The following is a 25,810-nucleotide window of genomic DNA, read 5'->3' on the forward strand; positions in this document are numbered from 1 at the left end:
GGGCGCTCCGAGCCCCACTGGCCGCTTTACCAGCTCTCCTGAAACCCCTGCCCACTGCCAGCAAGGGCGCCGGGCCGGGGCCGGGGCCGGGGCCGGGGCCAGTCAGGATTCCCCACGCTCCATTTCCTCGCCGTTTCGCAAAGGAGGGGATTGGTTCACTTGCCTGTGCTGTGGGAGCTCCCAGGGCTCCACCTGTAAGCACCTAAATTTCTCCAGCTGTAAGCCAGTAGTTATTTTCTGCTTTTTCATCGGTATAGTTCACCTTTAGCTTTTGAAAACTAAACAAAAATAGAAATTGACCCATTTTAGCATGAAATTGAGCATCCCTGACTACATTTCTGCAATAATGTTCTCAGCACCTCCTCAAAACATGACAGCATTTTCAATGCAAGCACCCAAAAGTATTTTCACCAAGCTTTGGCATGAGGTAACTGCACAATTCTGCCACAGATACATCTGTAGCCACCAACAAAGTAGGGTCACTACCCCACGGTGGAGAAAAGCAAATAATGTGACTACGAAACTGTGACACTGTCGCTGCCATTCCCTGTCTGACACGGGGTCTGGGGGAAGCGAGGCAGGCATTTCTCTCTGCCTTCATAAAATTTCCCCAATTCCCAGGTGAGACAGGAGTATTTAGGTCTGTATTTTTCACTCACACTTCCTGACAAAATACTCCACGTGAACAGTTTCACTGCATGTGCTTTTTCCTAATGAATATTACTGTTTTGTCATTCTTTCATGATACAAGCAGACTGTCATACCAGTACCTACCCAAATGACATATAAAATGAATTACTATAAAAAAAAAACACAGAAAAAATTGAACATTTTACCTTTCTGACTAAGTATTCTAATAGTAAGGTTTCAGTATTACATAGATACAAAAGAGAAACTAAAAGGTAAATTTAGCTTTTTCTATTTATGCCTATATGCTGTATTTATGCCTATACTTCCTTCTCAGACAACTGAAAAGACAATTCAGATAAACTGAACTGCTGAACTGTTTCCTAGATGGGTTGCTTTGAAATAGCAATAAGCTTCATTTCAATTATATATTAATTCTGTTTTTGATAGACAGGAATGAAGAGTACAGGAACTGTAAGCACACAACCAAAACTCTGAAGTATGTAGTAGAAATCCAGCTTACATGACCAGATATGGATGCAGTGTAATCAGAACCACAGAGTAAATATAAAATGTGTAAGTTTTTTAAGAGTCTGTTCATGTTAAAATACTTTCCCACTTATTTCGAAGTAAATAATATATTTTCAGCCACAGATAAGATTCCTTGGTAGTTCTTCTGCTTATATAAAGAGATTATAGTCACACACACAATTTTTCAAATTTGTAACCATACTAGCCTCCACTCCATCTCTCCTTGATTCAGATCAATGTGAAATAAGACATCTCATTATCCATATTTACTCTGGGGTGATTTTGCATTCTCATTCTTCATAATATGTGAATTAGCAGTCTGTCACTCCATCTTATACACTTTGCTTTATCCCGCCTTAATAAGAAACATAGATCCTGAAATGTGTTTTCTTTCCCTAAAGCAAATTAGCGCAATATAAAGGGTATCACAATTCAAGCTTAGATTTATTTTTATTTTTTACTACATCTACTGGACTACCATAATTACTAACACATAATTGCTAATATAACTTGAAGTAAATGAAAAAAAATCTAAAAATAAACTAAAAGACATGTCAGGTCATGGGGCATCCGATATATCAGTAAGAGACTGGGAGTTCTTTTCTTTCGGAAACATGGGAAAGGGCTCATTTTTAAGGCCAAATTGTTCATCCTCGACCATATAAGACATCAGACATAATCTATACTCAATACACATTTAGGTCTCTTTTGAATGCTAAGAATCACCTGGAAGATATGTAAGGGGAATTCCTAACTACACTAAATCATTCAATATGCTTTCTCTTTAGAATGCATGTGTCATTCTAAAAGGGGATAAAAGCTGAGGTTCCATTTGACAATTTGATATTTGCTATTTGATAATAGCAGTTTTGGAGAGCACAGGTGAAAGGGGCTCCATGATGGTTTTGTAGTTCTTCTTAGTCTGTCTTTCTGAGGCCAAGAATAGTTACTGATTGTCACGTCGTATTTGCTTGGATATAAAATTATCTTATATGGAGACAGAAAACAAATATGTAAACCACATTATTCCCATTCATAAATGGGAAAATTGAATCACCAAGAGTAACTCATCCCAAATACCATAGCAAGTCCTTGACAGAGCTGAAAACACAATTTAGATATCCATGCTTCTAATCTCATACTTAACTGCAAGACCAGGTTTATCCATTTTTTTTCTGTAGTCAATGAGAAAATTCTACATACTCATGAAACGTTGCAATTATACCTATGTTCTAAATCAGTGGGATAGAGTGCGTACTAGAAGATTATAGAAATATACCCTACAGTAGTTTTAATACTTTTCTAGTTCATGCAAAAAACAGCATTCATATGACAAATACAGGCAATCTTCATCAAAGACTGAGCACAGAGATTTAATGATAAGAGTCTCTGGCTTCATTGTCATAGAAAATGGCCACAGGTTTGAGCTTTTTCTGCACACAGAGTAAATAATTTTAAACAAGAAGCTGCTGGTGGTCCGGAGAATTCCAGTTTTGTGACTGAAAAATTGGAAAGTGAGGAATTTACATTAATGCAGCTCATAAAGCCCTCAAGTGACTCCTTAAAAGCCTAATTTTGGGAGGGAAAGGCCAAGTGCCTTGCGAGATTCAAAAACTGACATGGTAGGTGTTAAGATTTAAGTGGTAAGGGGAAAAATCTTCACTTTAATACCACAAAGCATTAAGGAGAATTGTTTCTTTGTGTACCAAAAGGCAGACACCACTGGTAAAATAGTTGCAGTTGCACTCCAATCTTTGTGCATACAGTGAAATACCTCCTGAAAAGATTTGTGGCAGAGTAATTATGGATCTTCTTTTCCTGTTCTATATATTCTTAATAGAACTCTGCTATAGTATTGTATACATTTTTGTGGATTCCTAAGCAGGACACATGACATGTTCATGATGGAGCTGCACTTTAATGAGATTTCTAATCACATTTAATGGTTGTTTGAGGGGATTCTCCTTCTCACTTGCATAGCAACATAACAGTGAAATGCCTCTGTGCCATGTAGGATCATCTGTTCTTGAGAACTCTGGTTAAAAGCTATGTATTTTCTTGGATTATGGATATTTGACCAGGACTGTTCTTGCAAACAAGACTACCTACCTAACACAGGTATAATTCAGATGGAACTGTAGTTACATATAAATTTGTTTTTAGAGTAAAATTTCTCTTCCTATTTTTTTCATCACAATGAATATACATTGCTTTCTAATTATGTATGATTCTCTCACCTGTATGATTCTCTTAGAGAAAAGTTTAAATAGGAACTGACTATTTAAATCTTAGGCTGCGGATTTCTGACTCCAAGCAAAAGCACAGACAGATGGAGTATTCTACCAAACCCTTTGCTGGCTATTTACCATTCTGTGAATGGTAGCAACAATAGGAACCATATAAATAACAAAAAGAAATGCAGCATGGAAAAAATAGATGGCTAAAGAAGTCAGTAACAAAATGTTTCTGGAAGTTCTACCTTAATCATTTTGTAAGTCTGAGAGCCTTCCTCTCCTGCTAGCTAAAGCTAAAGAAAAAGGATAACTTACTTGGGGCACATAAGGGCATTTTTTTTCTTGCAACTTAATTGTAAGAAAAGTCTGTGGAAGGTAACCCAGCTATGATGGATGTGACTCCACATGCTAGACAGATGTTGCCAGCATCAGGGTTCTTCCTATGTTCCCCAAATGTTAACTACTCACTGGAGATTACATATGTTTTTATATGGAGGGAAGTAGCAATTTCTTTGTTCTCCAGCTTTATTACAACATGATGAACTCTTTAGGAGTGCAGACTTTGGCCAATAAGAGGCAAATTAATAACATATGTATATGCTGTGTTCCTGCTTGCCATCGTAAGTGAATGCAATGCTTGTAAGAGATGCCATTGGCAACCTCCCTGAAGCAAAGATCTTGAATCTAATCTCATCTGCACCAGCAGGAACCAAATGCAATTCTGCCAGAATAAGCAAGGCTACAGTGATGCAACTGATGTCTCAGCCAAACTGGTACCTTTACCCAAACAGAAACAAAGCAAGCACATCAATGCAACTTTCCTCTATGTTGCCTTATTAACACACCTTCAATTCAATTACTAAAGCTATTCCACCACCCGATTAAATCCAAGAACATGCTTCACTAAGCGTTGACAGATAAATCACTAATCTTCTTGTCAAAGTATAACTTAAATCATAACTTACAGCATTCACTGATCATTTATGAGTTAATTATTATGCTGTATAATATAGAGTCATCTTTATAGAAATGAAAATGTAAATATTATAATCAAATTCTATGTATTTATGGGTTTTAAAATATTTACAAATTGTTCTATATAATTGTTCAAATGATATTACCAACCACTAGCTTTCATAGTTCTCATCAATAGATGGTAATAGTCTGCATTGTCCACAAAATATCTACAAAGCACCCATTTGTTATTCTATATTCACCCATTAAGGAACACAGGATTATTTTGGTGAGTAATGAATCATCCTAATCTCCAATACTGGTTTAACTAAAAAAGCCCTACAACTGTTTGAAAGACTACAACCAGCTTACAATTCAGTGATGTGCATAAATCTTGTTTATGTTTAAATACTATTCCTAAGCATGTGCTTCCCTGAAGCAGAAGAACTGAGGTTGGAACATTGAAAATACACATTATAAAATCTGTGACAGCTACTTAACAAAGATCACTATTTCTGTCCCTCAAACAGACAGAGAGTTGTGCTTAATGTTCCATAGCAGTGGGTATCATGCTCACTCCCAACATTAGGTAAAAAGGAAAGGATATAAATTAAAGCACTATGCCAAACTGGGAAGATCTGCAGAATCCAGATCCAATGGTTTTGCTGTTTCAGGGGATGTTATTATCTATCAGACCACAACAGTTCTAAAAGTTACTTTTCACATACATAATTAGAGATATTTCTAACTGACACTTACTGAACATGCAGACTGGCTACTTGATTTAGACAGCCCTGAACAAATACTAATTGAAACCATCTCTAGGACATGCTATATCTGAAGTAACTAAAGATGTTCAGTTGACTTTGGACTAAATTACTCAACAGCTTCTACACAGAATAAGCACATTCATGAAAGAAACTGATTTACTGCTTTAATATGACATGCAATTACAAAGGCTTCACACATGATCCTATAGTTTCTGTGATGATTGTCTTTAACAGAGTACAACCAAGAAAGTGAGAAAATAGCAAGAAAACTTCTGTTTTATCTATATAATTTGTCTGTGAACTCTTAAGTACCTGCTTAAGGGCAAAATTATGCTCAGTATCTTAAAATTTGATGATAAAAAGGGTCCTGAGAGGAAGAGATAAAGGAACCTTTCCTCCAGCACATCACCCATCCCAGCAGCCAGTGAAACTTCTACTCCTTGTACTTAGCAGAGCATAAAGATTGCTCTTACCATGCATTTTAGAGATGCCGATGAGCAGGTGAGGAAAAAGGGTGTCCAACTTCCCTTCCCATCTCATTTGCTCCTTAGGCCTCCACAGAAAGAATGAGAAAAGTGCAGACTGGTCAGTTATTTGCTGTATTACCTCTTACACAAAGCAGTTAAGCAGGGGCAGCAAGAGAAATATTTTTCTCAGTACAATGCATGATTAGGGCTACTGTACTAAACTTTATGGGGAACTGCTCTGTCTAATGGCTTAGCATCATACAAAGCATGCTGTCAAAGTCAATGATATGTTGCCAAGGCCAAAAAAATGACCATGTTGTTAAAGACATGGGAGAACAAACCATGTGAAAAATCAGTGGAAAAGTAGGTAGTGAGGGCCTGAACCACATCTGATTTAGGACCCTGAAAGGAACACTCATGGCTTCAAAGTTTCCGTGATTTGACGAAAAGACTTCAAATCTAAAATAAAATGCATTTGCCAAGGTACCGTGGTGCAAGAATTGGGGTTGGTGACTATCGTCCAGATAGCATTCCAGAAAAGATAGAAAAGTTTCCAGAAGGCTGGATTCTTTACTGTAAACAAAACTGATAGACTTCAAGTAAAACTACGTAGGCTATAATGAATGATTTTCACTGTAGGAAGAAAAATGAGTGCCTTGAGTCCAGAAACTGCCTCTGCCTACATATAGAACTAAGTCTGCAAGAAATCTGCTGAATAAGGATATCCTATAAAAGACATTAATTTACATTTTCTTGTTTAAAGAACAGATAATGTTCTCCATGTGAGAAATGCCAGCAGACTCAGGCTCAGACAAATGAATGAGCACTGCAAAGAATTCTGTGTATTTCACACAAACACTAACAAGCTATTGCCATTTTAAGATCTCAAAGCTCACAAGGCAAATGCGCCCTTTCTGGAACAGACGATAAGATATCAATCCTCATTACTCTGCTGTTTTTCACCTGACAGTGTAGTAGACCTAAGGAACAATGTCTTTTAAAGGTTATCAGTGTTAATGAACAACTTAATACAGATTGTGATACAGCTAAAGATCTGAGTTTATCATGTCCTCAGCCTTTTGAACAGCTAGATTTTATTTGTTAAGCATTCGTCTGGCCAAAAGGGATGAGCTTATCCTTAGTGAGTTGGCTGAACTTGAGGTCTGGACTTTAGATAGCAAAATGTTCAGGATTTGATGCAATTTTGCTTCAGCTGCCTTTCCTAACTATTGGGCTGTCCTTGTAAACCCAGCAACTAAAGCAAACTGTCCTGGAATCTTACAGGAAAACAGGAAAGCACATCCTTACTCTAGAAGGCTTTTATTTTGTGGTTTTGGTTCTTGCAACTAAAAGCTAGGAAAAAATGCTGAATCTTAATGCCAAAAGTAAAAATACAAACAGAAATGGTTGTGCTAATAGTAGCTATGGTTTTGGCTATTCCTTTTATATGTTGGGAGTGGAGAATTTCAAATTAAAAGCCGTATTTAAAAATAGAAACTAAGTATCATATCAGTTTTAAACACAAACCTTTCAGAAGAGTACTGAAGAACTATTCACTTCTTATGAGGTAAATTTATATACTCCAATCAGATCAGACAGCTAAAATAAAACACATTCATTTCATTCTTTGATTAGTTTGTTACTTTTTGATTATTCCAGTAGTCTACAGCTGCAATATTCTGTTGCAAAAATGCTATGATGTGATGAAAGTGCCATTGTCAATGTGATTGCCTTTCTTCGCATGTTACATGGGTATCTCAAAGGACATGCCTGTTTCACAGGAATTTTGTTTGGAATAATTTTGTCTCAGTCCTTCAGAAAAAGCACACAGCATGTCAAGCTTCTTGAAGTCCAGAGATCACGGCCAGAGTGGGATGCCACCACTGCTTCAGAGGGTGAAAGTCAGCTTTGCATTGAAATCCAAACACAAGAACACCCAAGTATCAGTTAAACATGCTTGCCTGTCCTCATCAGCTGGAGATTTTGACACAGCTGAGGAAACCGGACTCCTCAAATTATCATTTCCTAAAGGATCCACAGAAATGTAAGTAGAATGAGAGAGGAAAAGAGAAATGCACAGTCTGCTACTAGACGTCAGCTGACCTTTTAAACTTGCGATAACACTTAACAGTTACAGTCACTGGCCTATGGATGGAAGCCTCTATACTACCTTTGAATAACTTTTGATATTGCCAACAGTGTAGTTCATTGTAGTTCAGTGTAGTTTCATTTGGCACTACTGTTCAAGAATAAACTAAAGGCATGCTAAAGAAAAAGGGAAAAGGGAAGACAGAGATACGAAGAGAGACAGATAGGAGAGAGAGAGAGGAAGACAGAGAGAGGAGGAGAGAGAGAAAGGAAGAGGAATTCTGCCTGTCTGCTCTTGTCCCTTCATTTCCTGCATTAAGGAATTTTCAGCTGCACATCCACCTTTCCCCCCCCCCTTTCTTGGCTAACCAGGTGGCTATAGACTATTTCAAAATAACAGTAACCAATAGTAACTTATTTGTACAAGAGATGTGTCAAATACTGTCTTCTTACAGAGCTAGAATAAATAATATTCACTTTCTGCAGTGTACTCTTCCTCTCAAAGAGGGTATATTACCTATTCCAGCTCCACAGGATGCCAAACATATGTATTTCCTGAGTAAACAAAATAAGTTACCCTGTATAATGTAACTATAAAGACAAGAATTATAATAAAAGATCCAGCTACAGCTGGAAACAGTAGTTGCAAGGTGTAATACTCACCACAGTAACATTTTTGTACAGGGCCTACTCAGACCTCTTCTGTTCTCATTGCTAATACAAGCAGGGTTTTTTTTGTTGTTTTGTTTTGGTTTTTTTTAATCTGGAACTTCCATACACTATTTTTGGTGAGGGGAAGGGACATGTACGGATAACTGGGTCTGTAAGCCAGCAGTAACTCAGACCTAACACTGGATTCTGTATCTCTTGTTTTAAGGTTTGACACCCAACAAAATTGGAAGTGAATAGCCCAAGGCGTTTTCTGCTTTGTCAGGACTAGAGTGAGACAGCAGCCAAGAACGTTGCTACTGGCTTCCAGGCTTTAAAATTTTAAGCCAGTTAAATCACAACTTGTTTCAATATAATTAAAGCAGATACTCAGAGGGGACATTGCCAGGCTAAGAAATTATACAAAATCTGTTTTAACAATCAAAATGTCTTGAATGATCGGGGCGGGGGGAGGGGAATAGCATTTTCTAGTTTTGAAAGTAGATCAGGGAAATTGAAAAGATTATGCATAGTAGTAATTAAACAAAATTCTCCTCATGCCCTAAAACAGTAAATTCATAGTAATATTGCATATTAAATCTTGTATTTCTACAGCTCTTAAATTCTGCAAGCCATGCATCTTTTGCAAGTCTCATGATGTTTTACTAAGAATTGAAAGTCATTGGCTAAGCCCTGCCCACAGGCATCTACTGCATTTTGCGCTAGAGAATTGTGAGACATTTTTATGTCATCGCTCAGATGAGCGGTTACAACCACAGGTAAAGCATTCATAGCATCATCAGCTATGTGTGCTTCACTGTAGCTGCTATCTTCAGCATGGAGGAGAAGTCATTAACCAATTTCATGATCAGTTAAGAAGAGCTCATGTCTAACACCATTTCAGCAATTCCTGTCAAGCTCCATATGGCCTCTGTAGGAAACAATTATCACTTTACAAGAAAATGTGAGTTTCTTTTCAGCCTGATCAGTTTCTAATAGTTTAGACATGTCTGTTCATTCTGCTATTTTGAAGAAACATTTTTTTAATGAGTTAATAACCCAACTGTCTGTTGCATGGAGCACCACATCTGATTTCCATCTGTACTGAATACTCTTTATGTCTCCTTCTAGCATTGTAGAGGACCTTCAAGGAAAAGTATGAAACTTAGCCTGATTAAGGCTGATTGCCAGTGCTGGCACAAAGAAAAGGAGCCTTATTAGAAAGGGAGACATTAGGCCTCTCAGCACTGAAAGAAAAGAAGTGAGCTACAAGTCATAAGCACGGTTTTTGTCAGGGATGGCAATGATCCATATGCTGACATATCACCTACGAATTCTGTATTAGTCAGCATTATTAAATAGTAGCTTTCTAGTCATATGTTCTGAATTAGAGAACATTGCTGCCCTGACAATGCTTCAATGAACTTGTGGCCAGAAAGTTAGAGGAATCACAAATTTTCAAAGCTTACGTTTTGTTAATTTGGTGGAAGACTTGGGATAACTCAGACTACAGCATTTTTACAATCATGTTATGTAACTCTATGTGGATAAGACACAGGCAATATATACAAGACATGTGATATGAGAAACCATCTTTATCCAGCCTATAACATGATTCCTGAACTCCTCAATGGAGAAAGATCAATGGTAGGAGAAGCTTCCCACAATTCCTCCTTAGACAAATCTTACAGGGATCCTAAGTCAGGTCAATATGTTAAGTTTGTTAAAAGAATTAATGGAAGTATTGAATTATGTTATTTCAGACTAAGGATATTCTAAATTGCTTTACTGAAACACTTCCAAGTTCTGCCTGCAGACTGAACTCTGCTCTTAGTTTTAGCTGCATAATCTAGAGATCAAAAACTGTGTAGTCACCTAGAACAGCTCATGGGCAAGACAGCCCACTATTGTACACCCAGCAGTTTTTTACAATCTAATTTATTTCAATGTGCTAAGTAGCATGGCTTTGTTGAGTAATTGTTCTACAGACTAAGAGATCTCCCACATGATCTAACCTGTCTTTTTGCCTTAACTTCTAATAAATAAATGCTTGCCTTACTGTGATACTTATTATTGAATGTATTTATAGGAAAACACCACTTATCACTAATACTAAATTAGGAATAAATGTGAAAAGAGGACTCATAAGCAACTTGTATGCATTGTAAAATCACATTGTAGAATGGCTTCAGTGTTTCAGAAAAAAAGAAAGAAAGCACACTGGCTTGGGAAACATAGATTTGGTCTTTGGACCTAATTCAGTATTTGCCAAACTGATTCTGAATAGCATTATCATTTATCTTCTCCAGTACAGAAATATAGTGGGGAAAATGATAATACCATTCATCCTTAATTGATTAGTTCCATTTTCTTTCATGTTAACCAAGTAATTTTTCATATACAGAGAAAAAATATGCTTAATCATATAGACTACCACTATTTAGCATGATTACTCAATTTTCAGACTATCTGTAATGATTCATGGTTCCACTGTGAATCACGAACATAGAAATCCATTAAAATGCTTTCATTACTCCCTGATGCTTTTACTGGATACAAAAGGCATGCAGTTTAAATATGTATTATATGATAAGCCTTAAGCTTATGCCATGACTCCCTCCTGAGTCTCATTGGCTTACAGAGGAAAACAAACGACAAATGCTAAATTTGAACTATGTCAATGAAAAATTTAGAGACAAGTTTGGGCAAAATGTTTTGCAAGACATGGCTATCATGACTATCACATTTGAGGTAGTAAACAGCATTCTGAAGGCCATAGTTCGTCACCTTTTATATCAGTGAGAAAACATACAGCTTTACCTTGTTAGAAATATGTTGTGAAACCCACATATAAGCTAGTACAGACAAGAGCAGAGGAAATAAAAATAAATAGAAATGTGTTGTGGGAAGGTGACAGTTTCACATATTAAAAACTGGTAATTTGTCCTTATTTTTTCCTCAACAGCCATTGACACTCGCTTACATGCAGTGTTACATGATTGCCTTCATTGTTGTTAAAGATAGTCATATTGTAAGAATTATTTCTATACCTTGCGTTTTCAACAAGTTGTTAAAAAACAGAATATACAAGTGAACAAAAAAGGCACATACTAATTTACAAAATCATATTCCTCCCCGCCCTTCTCACTTATAAGCAGTCACCTTTTACCGAATAGGTTCTTCTACAGCCATTGAAACTGGTCCTATTCATAAGAATCAAAAGAAATAAAGCTGGACTTCTTAAAAATAAAATATTTCTATAAACTTAAGGATTGTGTTTTCCATCACAATTTTTTTTGACTATTTCCTTTCAAGTGCAAGTAACCAGAAGACTGCAAATATATGTAATTTATAGAGAAGGCCCCAGAAATTGCCAGTTGTTACCATTTTCAGGCTTTTTGAAATTTTCAGTTGCCTCCTGCTCTCTACCATCTCAAAATTACTCATTCTTACTCGACAAAGCACTTTGTGGACTTACTCAAAGTTCTCCAAAATACCTATGAGTTGCTGGATTTGCAAGGCCTGTATGATTTAAACAGTCTGAAATCTCTTCCTTCTGCAACTGTCTTCATCATCAAAAACTGTTTCACAGCAGCTTATCTGCTATTTCATAACATCTTTGCAGAGAGGAGTCAGAAATAGCTTTTACCTCAGCATAAACATTTGAGATCAATATCAACATTACATCTCTTCCTTTTCTCCTAAGTCACATACAAACATAATTTCTGGCTCAAGCTGTTAGTCGAAGTAAGCAGCTGTGCATTGTTTCACTGAGATCTTAAAATGAGGTAACTAAATTCAGTTATCTAAGGTGTTTTAAAGTGAAATAATTCACTGGAATCAACTACTACAAAAACATACCTTTTTTTAAGGTAGTGAACACATTGCCTCAGATGCCTAACTTTGCTTTCTTGACATAAAAATTTCACTTTTGTTACCAAAGCCTAGAAACCCCCTCCCATCAATCATTTTAAGTTTATCATAAGAGCTTTAAATTACTCAGAACAAGAAAAAAATGTAACAAGGAACTCATACTTCTATATATCAAAAGGTTTGTTTGCAACCCTATTTCAAACCTAAATTTGCACCCTCAGTATTTCTCTCTTCAGTGCTGCTAAAAAGTTCTCCAAACTGCACTGAACCTTTAAATAGTACAACCACTAGAGTCATTCAGAGACAAAAATTTTCCAGAACAAAGACAACATATATTTATAATTTAGGAATCAAGCAAGAAGTTTTCAGGCTTTCTTTTGTAACATAAAACAAAAATCATTAATCTTTTTTTTCTTTTTTTTTATGACAAGTTTTAAACCAATTGTTATGCTGAAAATACATCTATTTGAAGGATTCATTCTTCTCATTCAAGTTTTCCAATATTCACTCTTCAATTATTAGATTATATCAATATCTGATCACTCGCTGTGCAGCCAATTTTTAGAAGTATATGAAAGATTAGTGTAATCAGAATATCTGAAATAAGGACATTCAGTAGAACTGTGCCAAGCAGAAATCGGAAATGCTTGTGATGAAAACCACGGAGATCTGCTGTATGAATTTACAGTTCATTCCAAGCTTACTTTCAGGCCCTCAAGTCACTTTTTAATGGCCTTTAACAGCTGCACTCCAATTAATTAATTAATTAATTAATCAATTAAAGTATGGATTCCATCTATAGGAACATTCGTAATAAGATTGTAATGTCTGGATTTCATTCAAATTGTGTATTAATTAACAAATGGAAGGATTTCACAAGCTTGTTTTTAATCAAAATGAGTGGAGGGGAGTTCAATCTGCGGAATCATGTGTTTCCTCTAGAACTGCCTGGGGATTCCTCTGAGATCCTGCTAAAATTTTGGTACTGATATTCCTTAGAATTTGTACTCTGCAAGAGCTTCAAGGTTGGACCATCAGAATACAGGGATGAACCAGAACCTCTCCAAAACATCACTGTGCTTAACCTTTAGGAATAATCTTCGCAGACAGTAAAGTCCCTCCAGCAGAAGCATAGCTCCTCCAGCAAAAGCAGACAGGTTAGAAAGACAAGGACCTTTCCTGTGGGTAACTGTCTCCCAAATGTCTCACCCTCTGCCTATCAATATCAATCAATATTTATAGTTATTGATAACTATCAATAGGTATTGATACTTCTCAATCTCAAGGCTCATCTATAGCTTTTGGTCTTAGTCTATTTTGCTATTGGTTGGCATTGAACGATATCAACATTGATACCTCCTGATACTGAGGGGCATTGATCTATATATCATACATCAATATCATATATCAATCACATATTGACAGGTTTAGATACCTTTCAATCTTGAGCAGCATCAATCAGTCATGGACCAATTTTGCTTTCAGTAGGCATCAATGACTATCAACATTAACCGGTCTCAGTATCGAGAGGCCTCGATGACTATTGATTTCCATACATTTTGCTACGGAGTATACCTATCCATCTATCAATAATGATCCCTGTCAATAGGATTTGATATGTCTTGATCTCAAGAAGCATCTATAGCTTTCAGTCTTGGTCTGATTTTGCTATCTGTAGGAATTGTTCAATATCAACATTGATACCTCCCAATATCAAAGAGGCAACAATGCCAATTGATTTCCATACCTATCAATAGGGACTGATATTGATAGCTATCGACCCCCAGCAACTGGCATCAACATCTCTTGATCTAGAGAGGCATCCATAACTTTTGGTCTTGGACTGATTTACCCTTGATAGACAATGAAGACTATCAACATTGACTATTATCAATATTGAAAGGCCTTGAGAACTATCGATTTCCATATGTATTGCTAGCAATCGACATGCATAGGGATCAATCCCTATCAATGTCTATCAATTTCCATAGCTATCAATAGGAATCTATAGTCATCAATAACTATTGATACCATCCCTGCCAATAACCAGCAATAGCTCTCGATCTCAAATGGCATCTCAAGCTTTTGCTCTTGAACTGTTTTTGCTCTCAGTATGCATCAGTGACCATCAACATTGGCCATTCCCAATATCGAGAGGCCTTGATGACTATCAATTTCCATACATATTGGTATGGAATGATATCTATAGATAACAATCTCTATCGATAGACTTTGATATATCTCAATCTGAAGAGGCATCAATAGCTTTTGGCCTTGTCCAATTTTCTATTGGTAGGTATCAACCAATATTGATATCGATACCTCCCAATGTCAAGAGACATGAATGCGAGTTGATTTCCATACTTATTGATGGGTATCGATGCCTATTGATATCAAACTCTATCAACAGGCATTGATACCTCTCAATCTCAAGCAGCATCTCTAGCTTTAAGCCTTCGACCGATTTTGCTCTTGGTAGGTACTGATGACTACCAACACGGACTGTTACTGATATTGAGAGGCTTTGAGGAATATTGATTTACTGCCTATAAAATTCAGTGATTTCTCTGAGAGGAGTCTCAGTATGCATCTTTTGGCATCTTCTTCAATAAAGTCTGCATGTCTAAACCTGCCAGGGTACATCTCTCAGTTTAAAGGAATGACATCTAATTCTGCAAGAACTTGCATTTTCTGCATCTCTCTAAGCTAGATAATCTACTAGATTTTGCCCTCAATGAACGATGTCTGATGATGCCTTTTAGAATGTCTTTCTAAAAATTATACTTCATGTAAGGTCAAGATACAATAGCAAAGCCTATTAACTCCTGGCTATGATGAACACACCGAAAACTAATTCCAAACACAAGCTGTCTCATTTTTAAAGTACTTTTTAGTGCTTTAGGCACATAAGCACTACCTCGCAAGTCACTCCATAGACTGAGTAAGCTAGGACTGTATTAAGGGACGTTAAATAAAAGAAGTGCTAATGAAGTTATTTGGTCCCTTGAAAATAAGCTTTATTTCAGTGGTAATTTCTGTATTGTGTAAATCCAAGTAGGAAAGAATTTACATAAACCCAGCTAGTAGAATTGGAATGTGATGATTTATCAGTTTTGAAACAAGTACTACAAAACTAGCAGGCATCAATAAAGTATCAGCACAGCAAGAGTCAAGAGCATATACTATACTTTACAGGTGAGAGTAGTTTGGGAAGTTGAAATAGTAGGAATAGGATTCTTTACAGTGATTTCAGTTTCAGTTTTTATTAATATATTATTACAGGATATCCTAGATAAGCCGGACAGCTTGTTTACAATAGGACCTTGTCCAAGGACAGCTTAAAGCTATTATACAGTACATACAGAAGGACAATACAGTCCCAGTACAAGCTACCAGCAGGCAGTAAATCATGTCAAAACCTCATGTTACACCTGATTAACCAGCTGGCTCCAATTCGACAACCTATCCCAAGAATATTTGCTTCAGTGTAGTTAAGAGCTGTCAAAGAATTTATGTCATCTGATGGCAAGTTACATAAATTAGTGCATCAGTGTATCACTGAAGAACCATTACTTGGGATGAGCTGTGAGAATATTCACTTCACATCTGCAGTATTCTCTGGTGCTATATATTCCTTAAAGGAGACTCCATTTAAATGTCTCACTTACTAGGAGAAAATCACATCATCTCTATCCCAACAGGATCAGCTGTGCTTGTATTACAAGTATATCTGAGTACTGCTTCATCATACATGTCTGAAATATTATCACTCATGAGTCAGTCCATCCTCAACATGGCAATGCAATTAAGCTCAATTTCCTTCACAGTTTTTCTTAATTTTACAAAACGTCTTAAAATATATACCCTTGTAAAACTGAAGAACTTTTATTTTTTATTAGATGTAAGATCTTGCTGGTGGACCAAACAGAGGTATCTTTACATCACCTGAAAACAAAGGAAACCTTGTTTCTGTGAGCTCAAGAACCAAATTCAGGCCACTGCTGGTGCAAATTTCAAAAGCATTCTACAGCAAATAGAAGGCAGCCTGACAAACATGCAAGGCATTATGAAAACCAAGTAATAATCCTTGTAAATTCTGCATTTATCCAATTACCAATCAAAAAGTCTTATAGCCTTGCTGAGATGTAATGCATCTTGATCAAAAGTTGCAATGCCATAAATCAGCAAAAGTGTTTTTAATTGTAAATTCCCTTAGCTCTGAATCTATACATACAGCTTCTTCTAGAACTGTACAGGAATACAGACAGCAGAAAGCTGGGGAAAGTTTTAGCAGAAACATACACACTACATGCATGCATTCTCACATGCAAGCAATTCCAACATTTCTATATGGTTCTTCACATTTGGGCAGCAGAAGGCTTATATTACATTCTTTTTTAGGATGAACTGATGACAGATTTTTTTTTAATAGCATAATCTTATCTCTTTCCTTAGAAAAGACAAATGATACTTCAGCTTTACTCTTCATTTCATGAACTAGTGAGCTGATTTGCACTTTAAGTCTCTCTACAAGAAACATAACAGTAGTTCAAAACGCAGAATATTTTTCTACTCACACTATCCTTTGCATTTAGCATATTGCAACACACATGGCAGGCTGAGCAGCTGAGTTTTCCTTTTGCTTATTGAGTGAGACAATTTCTTATCCTCATTTTCAGTGTTTTATCATAGATCACAGTATATTATTTTCTTCTAAAATTGATCAGGGAACTTAATTAAAATAAGAACAAAATATTCTAAAAATAACAGCAGAACACCCAGAGCATACATCTCTGGACTGCAAATCTACTCGTTTACTTTTCTGATCAACTGTAATAAGATTTTCACAGCAATATCTGTCATAAGAAGAGTTATTAATAAATGGAAAGTCACACATTCAATCATCTTTTCCTGGTAGAAGAAGATAAAATGCATTCTTGTTTTTAATATGGAATAAGAATCTAAATAAATACTAAGGCTGTAGCAAAACAGATATGCAAAATCTTTCTGAAATTCAGACATTGACATGCAGATCATCTGCAAACCACAGTGATGTTTAAGGAAGAGGACAACACCTGAATGGTACCACTGTGTTGGCCTTTAGTTACAAGCACTTGTGGAACTGAGAGGCAGATAAAAAAACAGGGAATCTCAAGTAATAGCAATCTCAAACAGAAACCCATAGAATAGTGTCTGAATGGGGCCTAGCACAAGTATTAGCTTTCAGATAAGCAATGAATACTGGGAAAGGTGTTTGGAGATGAGTTAGCTGAGGCCAGCTTTACAGTAGACTTCTCTCTACAAATCTTGAACTGCAGAGACTTATCGTTGACACAGCTTCAAGGGACAGTAAAGCTAGCAGTAGTTTCTAACACTGCCATGTGTACGGATTAAAAGCTTTCAGTTGTTCAGTGAGGGAAGGAAGAAGGATGGATGGGAACAGAGATCAGCCACCACTGAACTTGGAAGCAGTAAGAGTCAGCAAGGCTGAACACAAGTGTTATCAGGGATTTGCAAATCTGTTTTTAAGCCATTGGACTAGATGTGACCTAATTATTGCACTGCCATGACTCAAGAAATTGGGCACAGCATAATATTTAAGAAACAATGCACAATACCATCTTTGTGGCTACAGGTCACATTGAAAGGCAAGTCACAGTCTAGAGATACAGTTAGGTTTGCAAGGAGCTCATGAGGTGCCACAGTCATTTGCACATTGGCAGAACTCAGTGTCTTGAGCAGCCCTAATCCTTGAAAATTTGAGTTGAACATTTTAGTCAACAATAAAGGTGTTGGGGGGGCGCTCCTAGCTCACTAGTCTTCAGCTATTTTTGTTTCATTACATGAAAAAAATCTGAGGTTCAATCTCAACTAAGGTTTCAGTAAGATCAGCTCTTCAGAGATCTAGCTACAACTGAAAATGTCTGACTAAAACTAGCCGTATTCATTGCCTTGCTCAATTCTTTGCAAAATACATAAATGTAGGCAGTGGTATGTGCCTATACAGACATTACCAGGCTTGGTGACTAAGTGCAGATATTACTTACAGCTGATTATTTTTCCTGGTCTTGCAGTCTTTGCCCAAAGCATCAAATACCAAAGCCATGATGTGTTCACACCACCTTTCCTGTTGAGATGTGCTGTACTCATTCCACAACATGTTTCCAAGAAGTTCTGTACCTGTGGTAATTCACTCTGCAATAGAAATTTGTAAGATAAAATTAACAGAAACCGCTCTATTCCTTTCAAATCTATCCATGCAATTTTAAAATTGACTTTCAAAAATATCTATGACCAAAATATACTCAAGAGAAACAAACAATGCAGATTGCTGCCTGAAACCATTATATAGATAACACACCACATTTATAAGTTAGCAGGGTTCACATAAATAATGTGTTTAGTAAGTCCAGCACCTCCCCTTCAACAGCAGAAAGCTTAATCTCACCAAGAAATATAAACACAGTGCTTGTATATCTGATTTTTGCTAACTTTAAGGTTTTACTGAAAAGTTTAATATTAGAGAGGATGCATGCCAATAGTATAGGTCTAAATACTTCTCTCATTTAGAAAGGCATGGAGATTTGTGGTATTATCATTATTTCACTGCACAGATTTGGAAATCCAAAGTGATTTTACTGCAAATGAGACTACCTTACAAAAAGGTACGTACATTCAGATGCAGTGCTGAAAGGTAACTGAAGTCTTCCTTTGCCAGGATATGAAGCTGGATAACTCTTGTTGAAGAACAACATAAAGATAGGTAATAGAATTCAGGATGTCTCAAAGTTGGAAAGTTAGGAGTTGGACTGTTTAACTATGTGGCTAGCCTTAAAATCCTGACAAACTTTATTTTACTTTACATGCATATAATCTAGAGAGGAACTCAGACACCATTTAGAGGTAAGAGGGAAAGTATAGTTTGATAAAGCTCTGAAAAATAAGTCTTTGTTTTTTTAATACTACCTTTAAATTAAACATTCCTTTGATGGTAGTTAAACATTACAGTGGCAAGTTGAAGCATGTGCTTTGGAACAGAATTTTACTACTTTCAGATAACCACCAGGATGAGATATCAGATACATTTGTCCTGACTGTATCATTCTCCCACTGAAACTACACCTACAGTATTTCAGCATTACAACAATTTGCACTTGCATCATCTTTTCCCTTATTAAAAAAAACCCACAACTTGACCAGTGTTTCTACAAGAAACTCTTGCTCAATTAAAATGATATAACCAAAAGAGATTTATGCTACACCCTGTTTTGTCATAAAAGTATTTAATTCCATACCATGAGTTTAAATGGACATCTGTTCATGACTATGAACTACTGTATTGCAAAGACACTTTTATATAAGGAAGGTCAGTGGAGAAGAAGCTGGAAAATAATCAAATTTTTTTAAATTTCACAAGAGAGATTAAGAAAGTTATGGAGGAGAATTCTGTTTTTCAATACATAAAGACTGATCTAAGCAACAAAAGTGGGATTTAAATTCCTATTTTTTGTATATTTTAGTTTTTAAGGCTTGAAATCTTGGAATCCATGACAGATAGAAGCACAAAGTAGAAACCACAGTGTTAATGCTATAACAATAATAAACAGAATCTGGAGAGTTTTCCCCTAGTTGATTAGATTGCTGTAAACAATAAAAATTAACATTTACAGTACTAAAACTCCTGAACTACACCTAATAGTCACTTACTGGTGCAATCTCACCAATACTTTTTTTTTTTTAATACATACCACATGCCTACAGATGGATTTCAGAAACACTGACAGTTTAAGATCTTTGCATCACTGGACTCTCATATCTAGTGCATAGCAAAACAAAATGAGTGGTAGGGAAATGAGCAACAAAATAAAGAGGGAAAGAACAAAAGTGACAGATAATGAATGAAGCGATCCTTCACTTAAGTGACCCTTACTGTATCTGATGTCCTAACTTATCTACATTATGATGGTTTTAATTAGATCATCTAATTGAAAAATAGATAAGATAGTTTTAATTATATCATAACCTCCTTTTAACAAAAATAATGCCTATGCTATCACAATAGCCTCCTCATCCAAAAACTACAAGAACTTCATAAGCAGGACAACACACTTGGTTACAAGTATTCTCATTTTATCATGCAGAAAGAGAAGCACAGAAAGCCAAACAGATTACTTGAAGGTGCGTTGCCACAAAGTTCTAGCTGGAGAAGCAACTGTGCAATGCAAACACTACTTCCCATGCTGATCATTACTCTGGTAATCCCTCTCCTACCTTTGTAGTGCTCATCAACTGCATGCCAACTCACCTTTCGATAACACGCACTTTGGGTGAGGGATGCATACAATATTTAGCAAGATGGAGCCAGGGATTTTAAGCACCATCACAGCACACATAATCAGAGTAGTAAGAATCCTAACTACAGGACTTTGGCTACACTCATTAGATCCTGGATAGGAGGGAATGATTACAAGAGGTATTTTTTTTATTGTAATAGGTTCATTATATATTAATTTGATGCTTCCATTTAGCATAAATGAGATACAAACTCACTCACTATGAAGCATCTGTGTGGTCACCACCACGCTTTTTTTCCAAGTCAAGCAAGTATATCGAATAGAGATTAAGATAATCAATAAATGTAAAAAGAAGGGAGGGCAGAGGAGAAGAGAGACAGACAGACAGAAAGAGGAGAGAGTACTATAACCAAAAAGAAAAAAGAAATCTATCTGAAGACAATACCAAAATATTAAATCTGGAACCAGAACAAAATAAACATTCTACTACAGTGCAGAAGTGCATACTGCTATCATAAGGCAAGTACTGTGACATACAACTTGAATGTTGATGAAAGACCAAACAGGCTAGTAGTGCACTTAGAATATGAACTTTGCTCCTAGACTACTTCATGCATTTTTTCCAACCAACACTTTCTCTGACCCTTTTTCCAGAGAAAATCACAGTCTACAACTCACAGAAGAAAATACTGATCTTCTGTTTTAACGGAGAATAGCTCTTTGGATACTCTGCTTTATATTAGAAAGCAAGGACTAGTAATGGTCCCTAACAATCAGACTATCTGCTGTTGCCAGCAGCTCACTTGATTAATAAGCTAATGCACAATAAATGACTTCTCCCCACAAACCAGCAGTCAGTGGGTCTCAGTTTGACTATCATCTTGCAGCTAATGGAAGCAACTGAGGTAAAGAGGTAAACTCTTGAGAATGTTTGGGTCAGTGTAGAGAATAGAGTGTTTGAAGATTATTAGTATCTCTTAGTAAGCTTGACATTTTGGCCAGTAACATGCCTATCATTTCCTCTACTCTCCAGTATAAGACTCAGTGGTAAAGTAGAAAGTTTATGCCCATAAAAATGACTCGTCAATGAAGTAATTACTGGATTTAGTAACATATAAATAGAAATTATACATACCTTGTGATTACCTAGTACTTTGGCTTAGGTTTCAAGATGTTCTGTGTTCCACTCAGCTAACAGACTATTAAGTCAAGCTGATGTTTAGGCCAGTAATTGCAGCTATGGCAGTAAGATTCTTGTTCAGAAATAAAGCTATATCCTACTGGTATTATCTTTCTGTGACATGAGGTAGAGGCTAATTTTATGTACCATCTTTCTCAACAGGATTTCATTGAGTGGCAATGCAGTTCTTTTAACTTCAGTAATTTTGGTAATTTAGTCAGGCTATCTCTTTATAACCTTCTTATTAGTTACATACAACCTAATACAACATTAGCTTTTGGTAAGGAAAGACATATGCAAAACATAGTCTTTACCTTGGTGAACTTAGGTATTATAATCACATTGCTTGAAAATAAGCACATTCATGTGATTCAAATGTGCCCACCTCTGAGTCACCATGTAACTCCCATATCAGAACATAACCTTGCATCATTTGAGAAACTCATTAAATCTATCAAAACTTGTATCTCTTCAGAATGATCAAGCAGGAAAAAAAGGAGAGAGTAGTAGGCTTTGCAGTCTCCTAGTTACAGTCTGCTGAGTTTGGTAATTCCCTTTTGTAGCTGTTTCCCCTCTTGATGTTAATGGACATGGCACAAAGACCACAGATCCCCAGATTTATTCAGAATTAAGATCCTCTCTTTGACAGACAAATTATGCAATTCACAAAGTAATAAAGACATTTGTTTTCAGCAGATCTGCAAAACAATAAATGAATTAATTCCCACCTTGTTCAAACAAACAAAAGTCTGAGTTGTCAAAAAATAGATTTAGTTACTGTGTAGTTTGCTCAGTATTCTTTTGAAGATGCCTAACATATGTTATCATTTATATAACATCGGCAATGTGCTGAGGACAGAAAATTCAGATGTAGTTTCGAAAGTATGCAAAGTTTAACACCAGGAATCAAGTCTGTCCCTGCACAGTTCTTTTCATCAGTTGAATATGACTATTTATATTTGCATATGTTGCTAATTCTTATTGCTAAATATTATTTTAATACTAAGAAATCAATGGTTATACTTGCATATGTACTACTTGTACCTGCAGCTGATGATATACGAGGTGCCAGTATATCACCAGAGACCACGCACTTCCTTAGCTAGGACAGTCCAGTTCTTCCAGACGTGCACTTACACTCCCAGATCTAAAAATCATTAGGAAAAAGAAAGTTTATGTACATGGGAGTGACACTTCACAAGGTACAGTCTTCAAAGCACATAGAATATAGAGTCTGGCTATACTTCGCCGTACCTTCTTTCCTCTCCCTTCTTAGAGGTCTGATGGATCCTTTCAAAGAGACACTTCACCAGCTTGGCCTCCCAGCACCACCACTGCACGCAGAGTACTGGGCTTCTTGGGTGCCTGCTCTTCCAGTTCCCTACTCTGGGGGAAAGCCACAGGCCCCCACCTGCTCCATAGCCTGGCTCCCATCACAGAGCAAAGGCAGTTGGTCAGGTTGGCTGCACTCGCTTGCAGTTAACAAGTACTTGCCTAAAAAGTAAGTGGCATCAGCAGCCTCTCCTAGCAGAAGTAGTAATTACAGGCAGGCTGGCCAACCACCCTGAACTTTGTTTTCTTTCTAGAGCTTAAAGGAAGCAAGTTATAGAACAGGCCCTGAACTACAACTTCCGTTAATATCATACCTTTTCGCAAAGTTCAATGCTGTGCACCTCACAGTGCTTTGAACACGTAACATAGTTGCAGACTGAGCTTAGTATTACTTCCTTAGTAGTAGAAGTGCTTAAAAAAATCAGCTTGTAAAACAAAGTAGAAAAATACCACAAAACATATTAGCATCAGTTTAACTGAAAACCTGTTGCTCAGTTCTCAAGAGTTCACAGAAATCAGTGGTTTCTTTCTGATAAAAGATAATGTCAGTGGTGCAGGTTATCTGCTTTAGAATAGCTATTGGAACAGCACTACTCAGTCTCTGGGTCAGAAGTAGGTCACATACTACCATGCTGCAATTTGCAAAACAAACTACATAAAAAGTGAAATTTTTGAAAGATATACATACATTCCTAGACATGGAAAGAACTAACTAAAACCAACACTGGAAAAATATCTAAATGAACATTCAGAAGCTTTTCTTAATTTTTCGTTTGTAAGTGAAAACTATTCTGGCAACACTTCATCACACATTTGTGATGCTTTTTTTCCCTCAATGGACTTAGCCAATATTCAGATTTTTCTCAATAACTTTAGGAGGCCATTTGATTAAAAAAAAAAAAAAAAAAAAAAAAAAGCTTGAGAAACACTGGCCAAGATGATTTAACCATTAGGATTCCATGTCTGAAAATTTAAGTCTCAGAATTTCACCAAACAGATGCCAGGCATCAAACTACTCCACTGTTTCCACTCATACTGTTTTTAGGATCTATGATGCAAACTGCAAAGAGGAGCTCTTTATTCTGTACTCTAAATATTGAGAAGTGTTAAAAATACATATCCTTAAATATAATAAAAATGATTGAAAGAATATTAGAAAAAAGGGTTTATGTTTTTTATAAGTACCTTCATAGTACCTAAAATTTTCATATTTTGGCAATATTTACATTACTAGACATTTACAAAAAAAAGGAAACAGCCCTCTTCTAGTTCCTGTTACCAGTGCGAGTCTAACAAGACTGAGTGCTGGGCATGTCACTCCAGCAAACAAATGCCTAGCACGGACAGATTTGCTAATATCTTAATACTTTTTCAGTGCAATCAGTCAACTCCACTGCTATTACTTGAGTAAACAGAAATAGTGATGACAAAGTAGTTTGTTGTCTAACACAATTTAGCATATCAAAGTAAACTTAGCCTCATCTTTAATACAGATCAAGAGCCCAAAAGCATTTAAAACGGACGCAGCTGAGAAATGCAATCCTCAGAACAACTACCCAGTTTTTACACACCTAGAATATGTGGGTCTCGGAGTTACATCGTCAAAGTTCTGCCATTCGTATCCAGATGCATTTAGCAGCTTGGTGCCCATGTCATTCCTAGCAAAATTTGGGTTCTGGACTCTCCAATGAGGTGAGCCTTGGTGCAATCACATCCAGAGCACAAACACAAGCACATGACATGCTGAACAGTCTGTAGGAGGAACTCCTGCCATACACATGTTGCCATTCCCTTCAATTCTATACACCGTTTTGCAACAAAATACATTAACAAATAAAACCCAGTATTTAGGGCATTTATCAGGACTGGATTCAATTCCCGTATCAGACTGAGGGAATTCAGACGTTCTCTCTCAGAAGACTCCCATAATCCTGAAACTATAGGCTGTTACAGAGAATTACAGAGGATGGATGAGGAGTGCTTTCTCCCACAGCTGAAGCTGGGCCACTTCATTGGCCCAGAGATCAGGAACAGAAGCCCAACACCGTGAGCCCTCAGCTCTTACTGGGGAGAAGGGTGTGGTGGAATTCCTGCTCCATGTACACCAGCTATAACGACTGCTTCACATAAAATGCTTTTTGTACAGAGTCTTCTTTCTTTTTTCATCCCATCTTACAGCAGCAGACCTTCCAAGTGTTTCCTACTGAAAATAAGCTTGATTTCATTTCTGGTATGAACTAATCATACTGAAATTGATTCATATTGAAAACTTCAAAACATACTGGAAAAAATTGCATGGAAAAATCAGAAATAATACTAATTTTCCTAATATCCATAGGATCATTATACTAAGGCATATCACCCCCCAGACACACACACCATGGTATTTTGTACTAAATAAGGGACATGCCAGTTTGCAATTAACCTTCCCATAACAGGAGCCCTTACCTAATAGTGTGTTGAGGGATTGAGTTACAGGAAAAAGCAGGTTTATAGAAGAAAAATCTAATCCCACCTGGCTGGGATTTGTTACAGGAGCCCTAAGAGGAATGGAAAGAACAAAGCAAATTCCACTTAATTTTTTATTTCTAATTATTTCTGAAGGCACGTACTTTGTTAAATAAATAACATAAATGTTTCAGAGAGCAATGTAAATCAGGAAGCTTTTTTGGTACAATCAGAGTTAAAATTCATAACTTCAATATGGAATATTTCAAATATTATCAAGCATAGATAATAAAATTTCAGTTTAATTGCTCTCTTTGTGAAAAGACTTCGTTAAATTAACCAAGTTATCTTCTCACAGTATGAT

General features: G+C 36.6%; 1 protein-coding gene across 2 annotated transcripts in view; it reads right to left on the reverse strand.

Moving 5' to 3' along the window:
- The window catches only part of MYO1B (myosin IB), a 134,084-nt gene extending 115,825 nt beyond the window's left edge, over positions 1–18,259 (reverse strand). The window contains exon 1 of one of the 2 annotated variants that reach the window (XM_085321237.1): positions 18,240–18,259. The gene's annotated coding sequence lies outside the window, so the exon portion shown is untranslated. Of the gene's footprint in view, positions 1–30; positions 46–18,239 lie in introns of those variants that run through there. The other variant, XM_085321244.1, reaches the window with a different exon arrangement.
- Positions 18,260–25,810: the final 7,551 nt, after the last annotated feature.

The sequence above is a fragment of the Rhea americana genome, unplaced genomic scaffold (assembly GCF_003343005.1).
Source record: "Rhea americana isolate MKP2758 unplaced genomic scaffold, rheAme1 scaffold_12, whole genome shotgun sequence".
In the NCBI taxonomy this organism is placed as follows: domain Eukaryota; kingdom Metazoa; phylum Chordata; class Aves; order Rheiformes; family Rheidae; genus Rhea; species Rhea americana.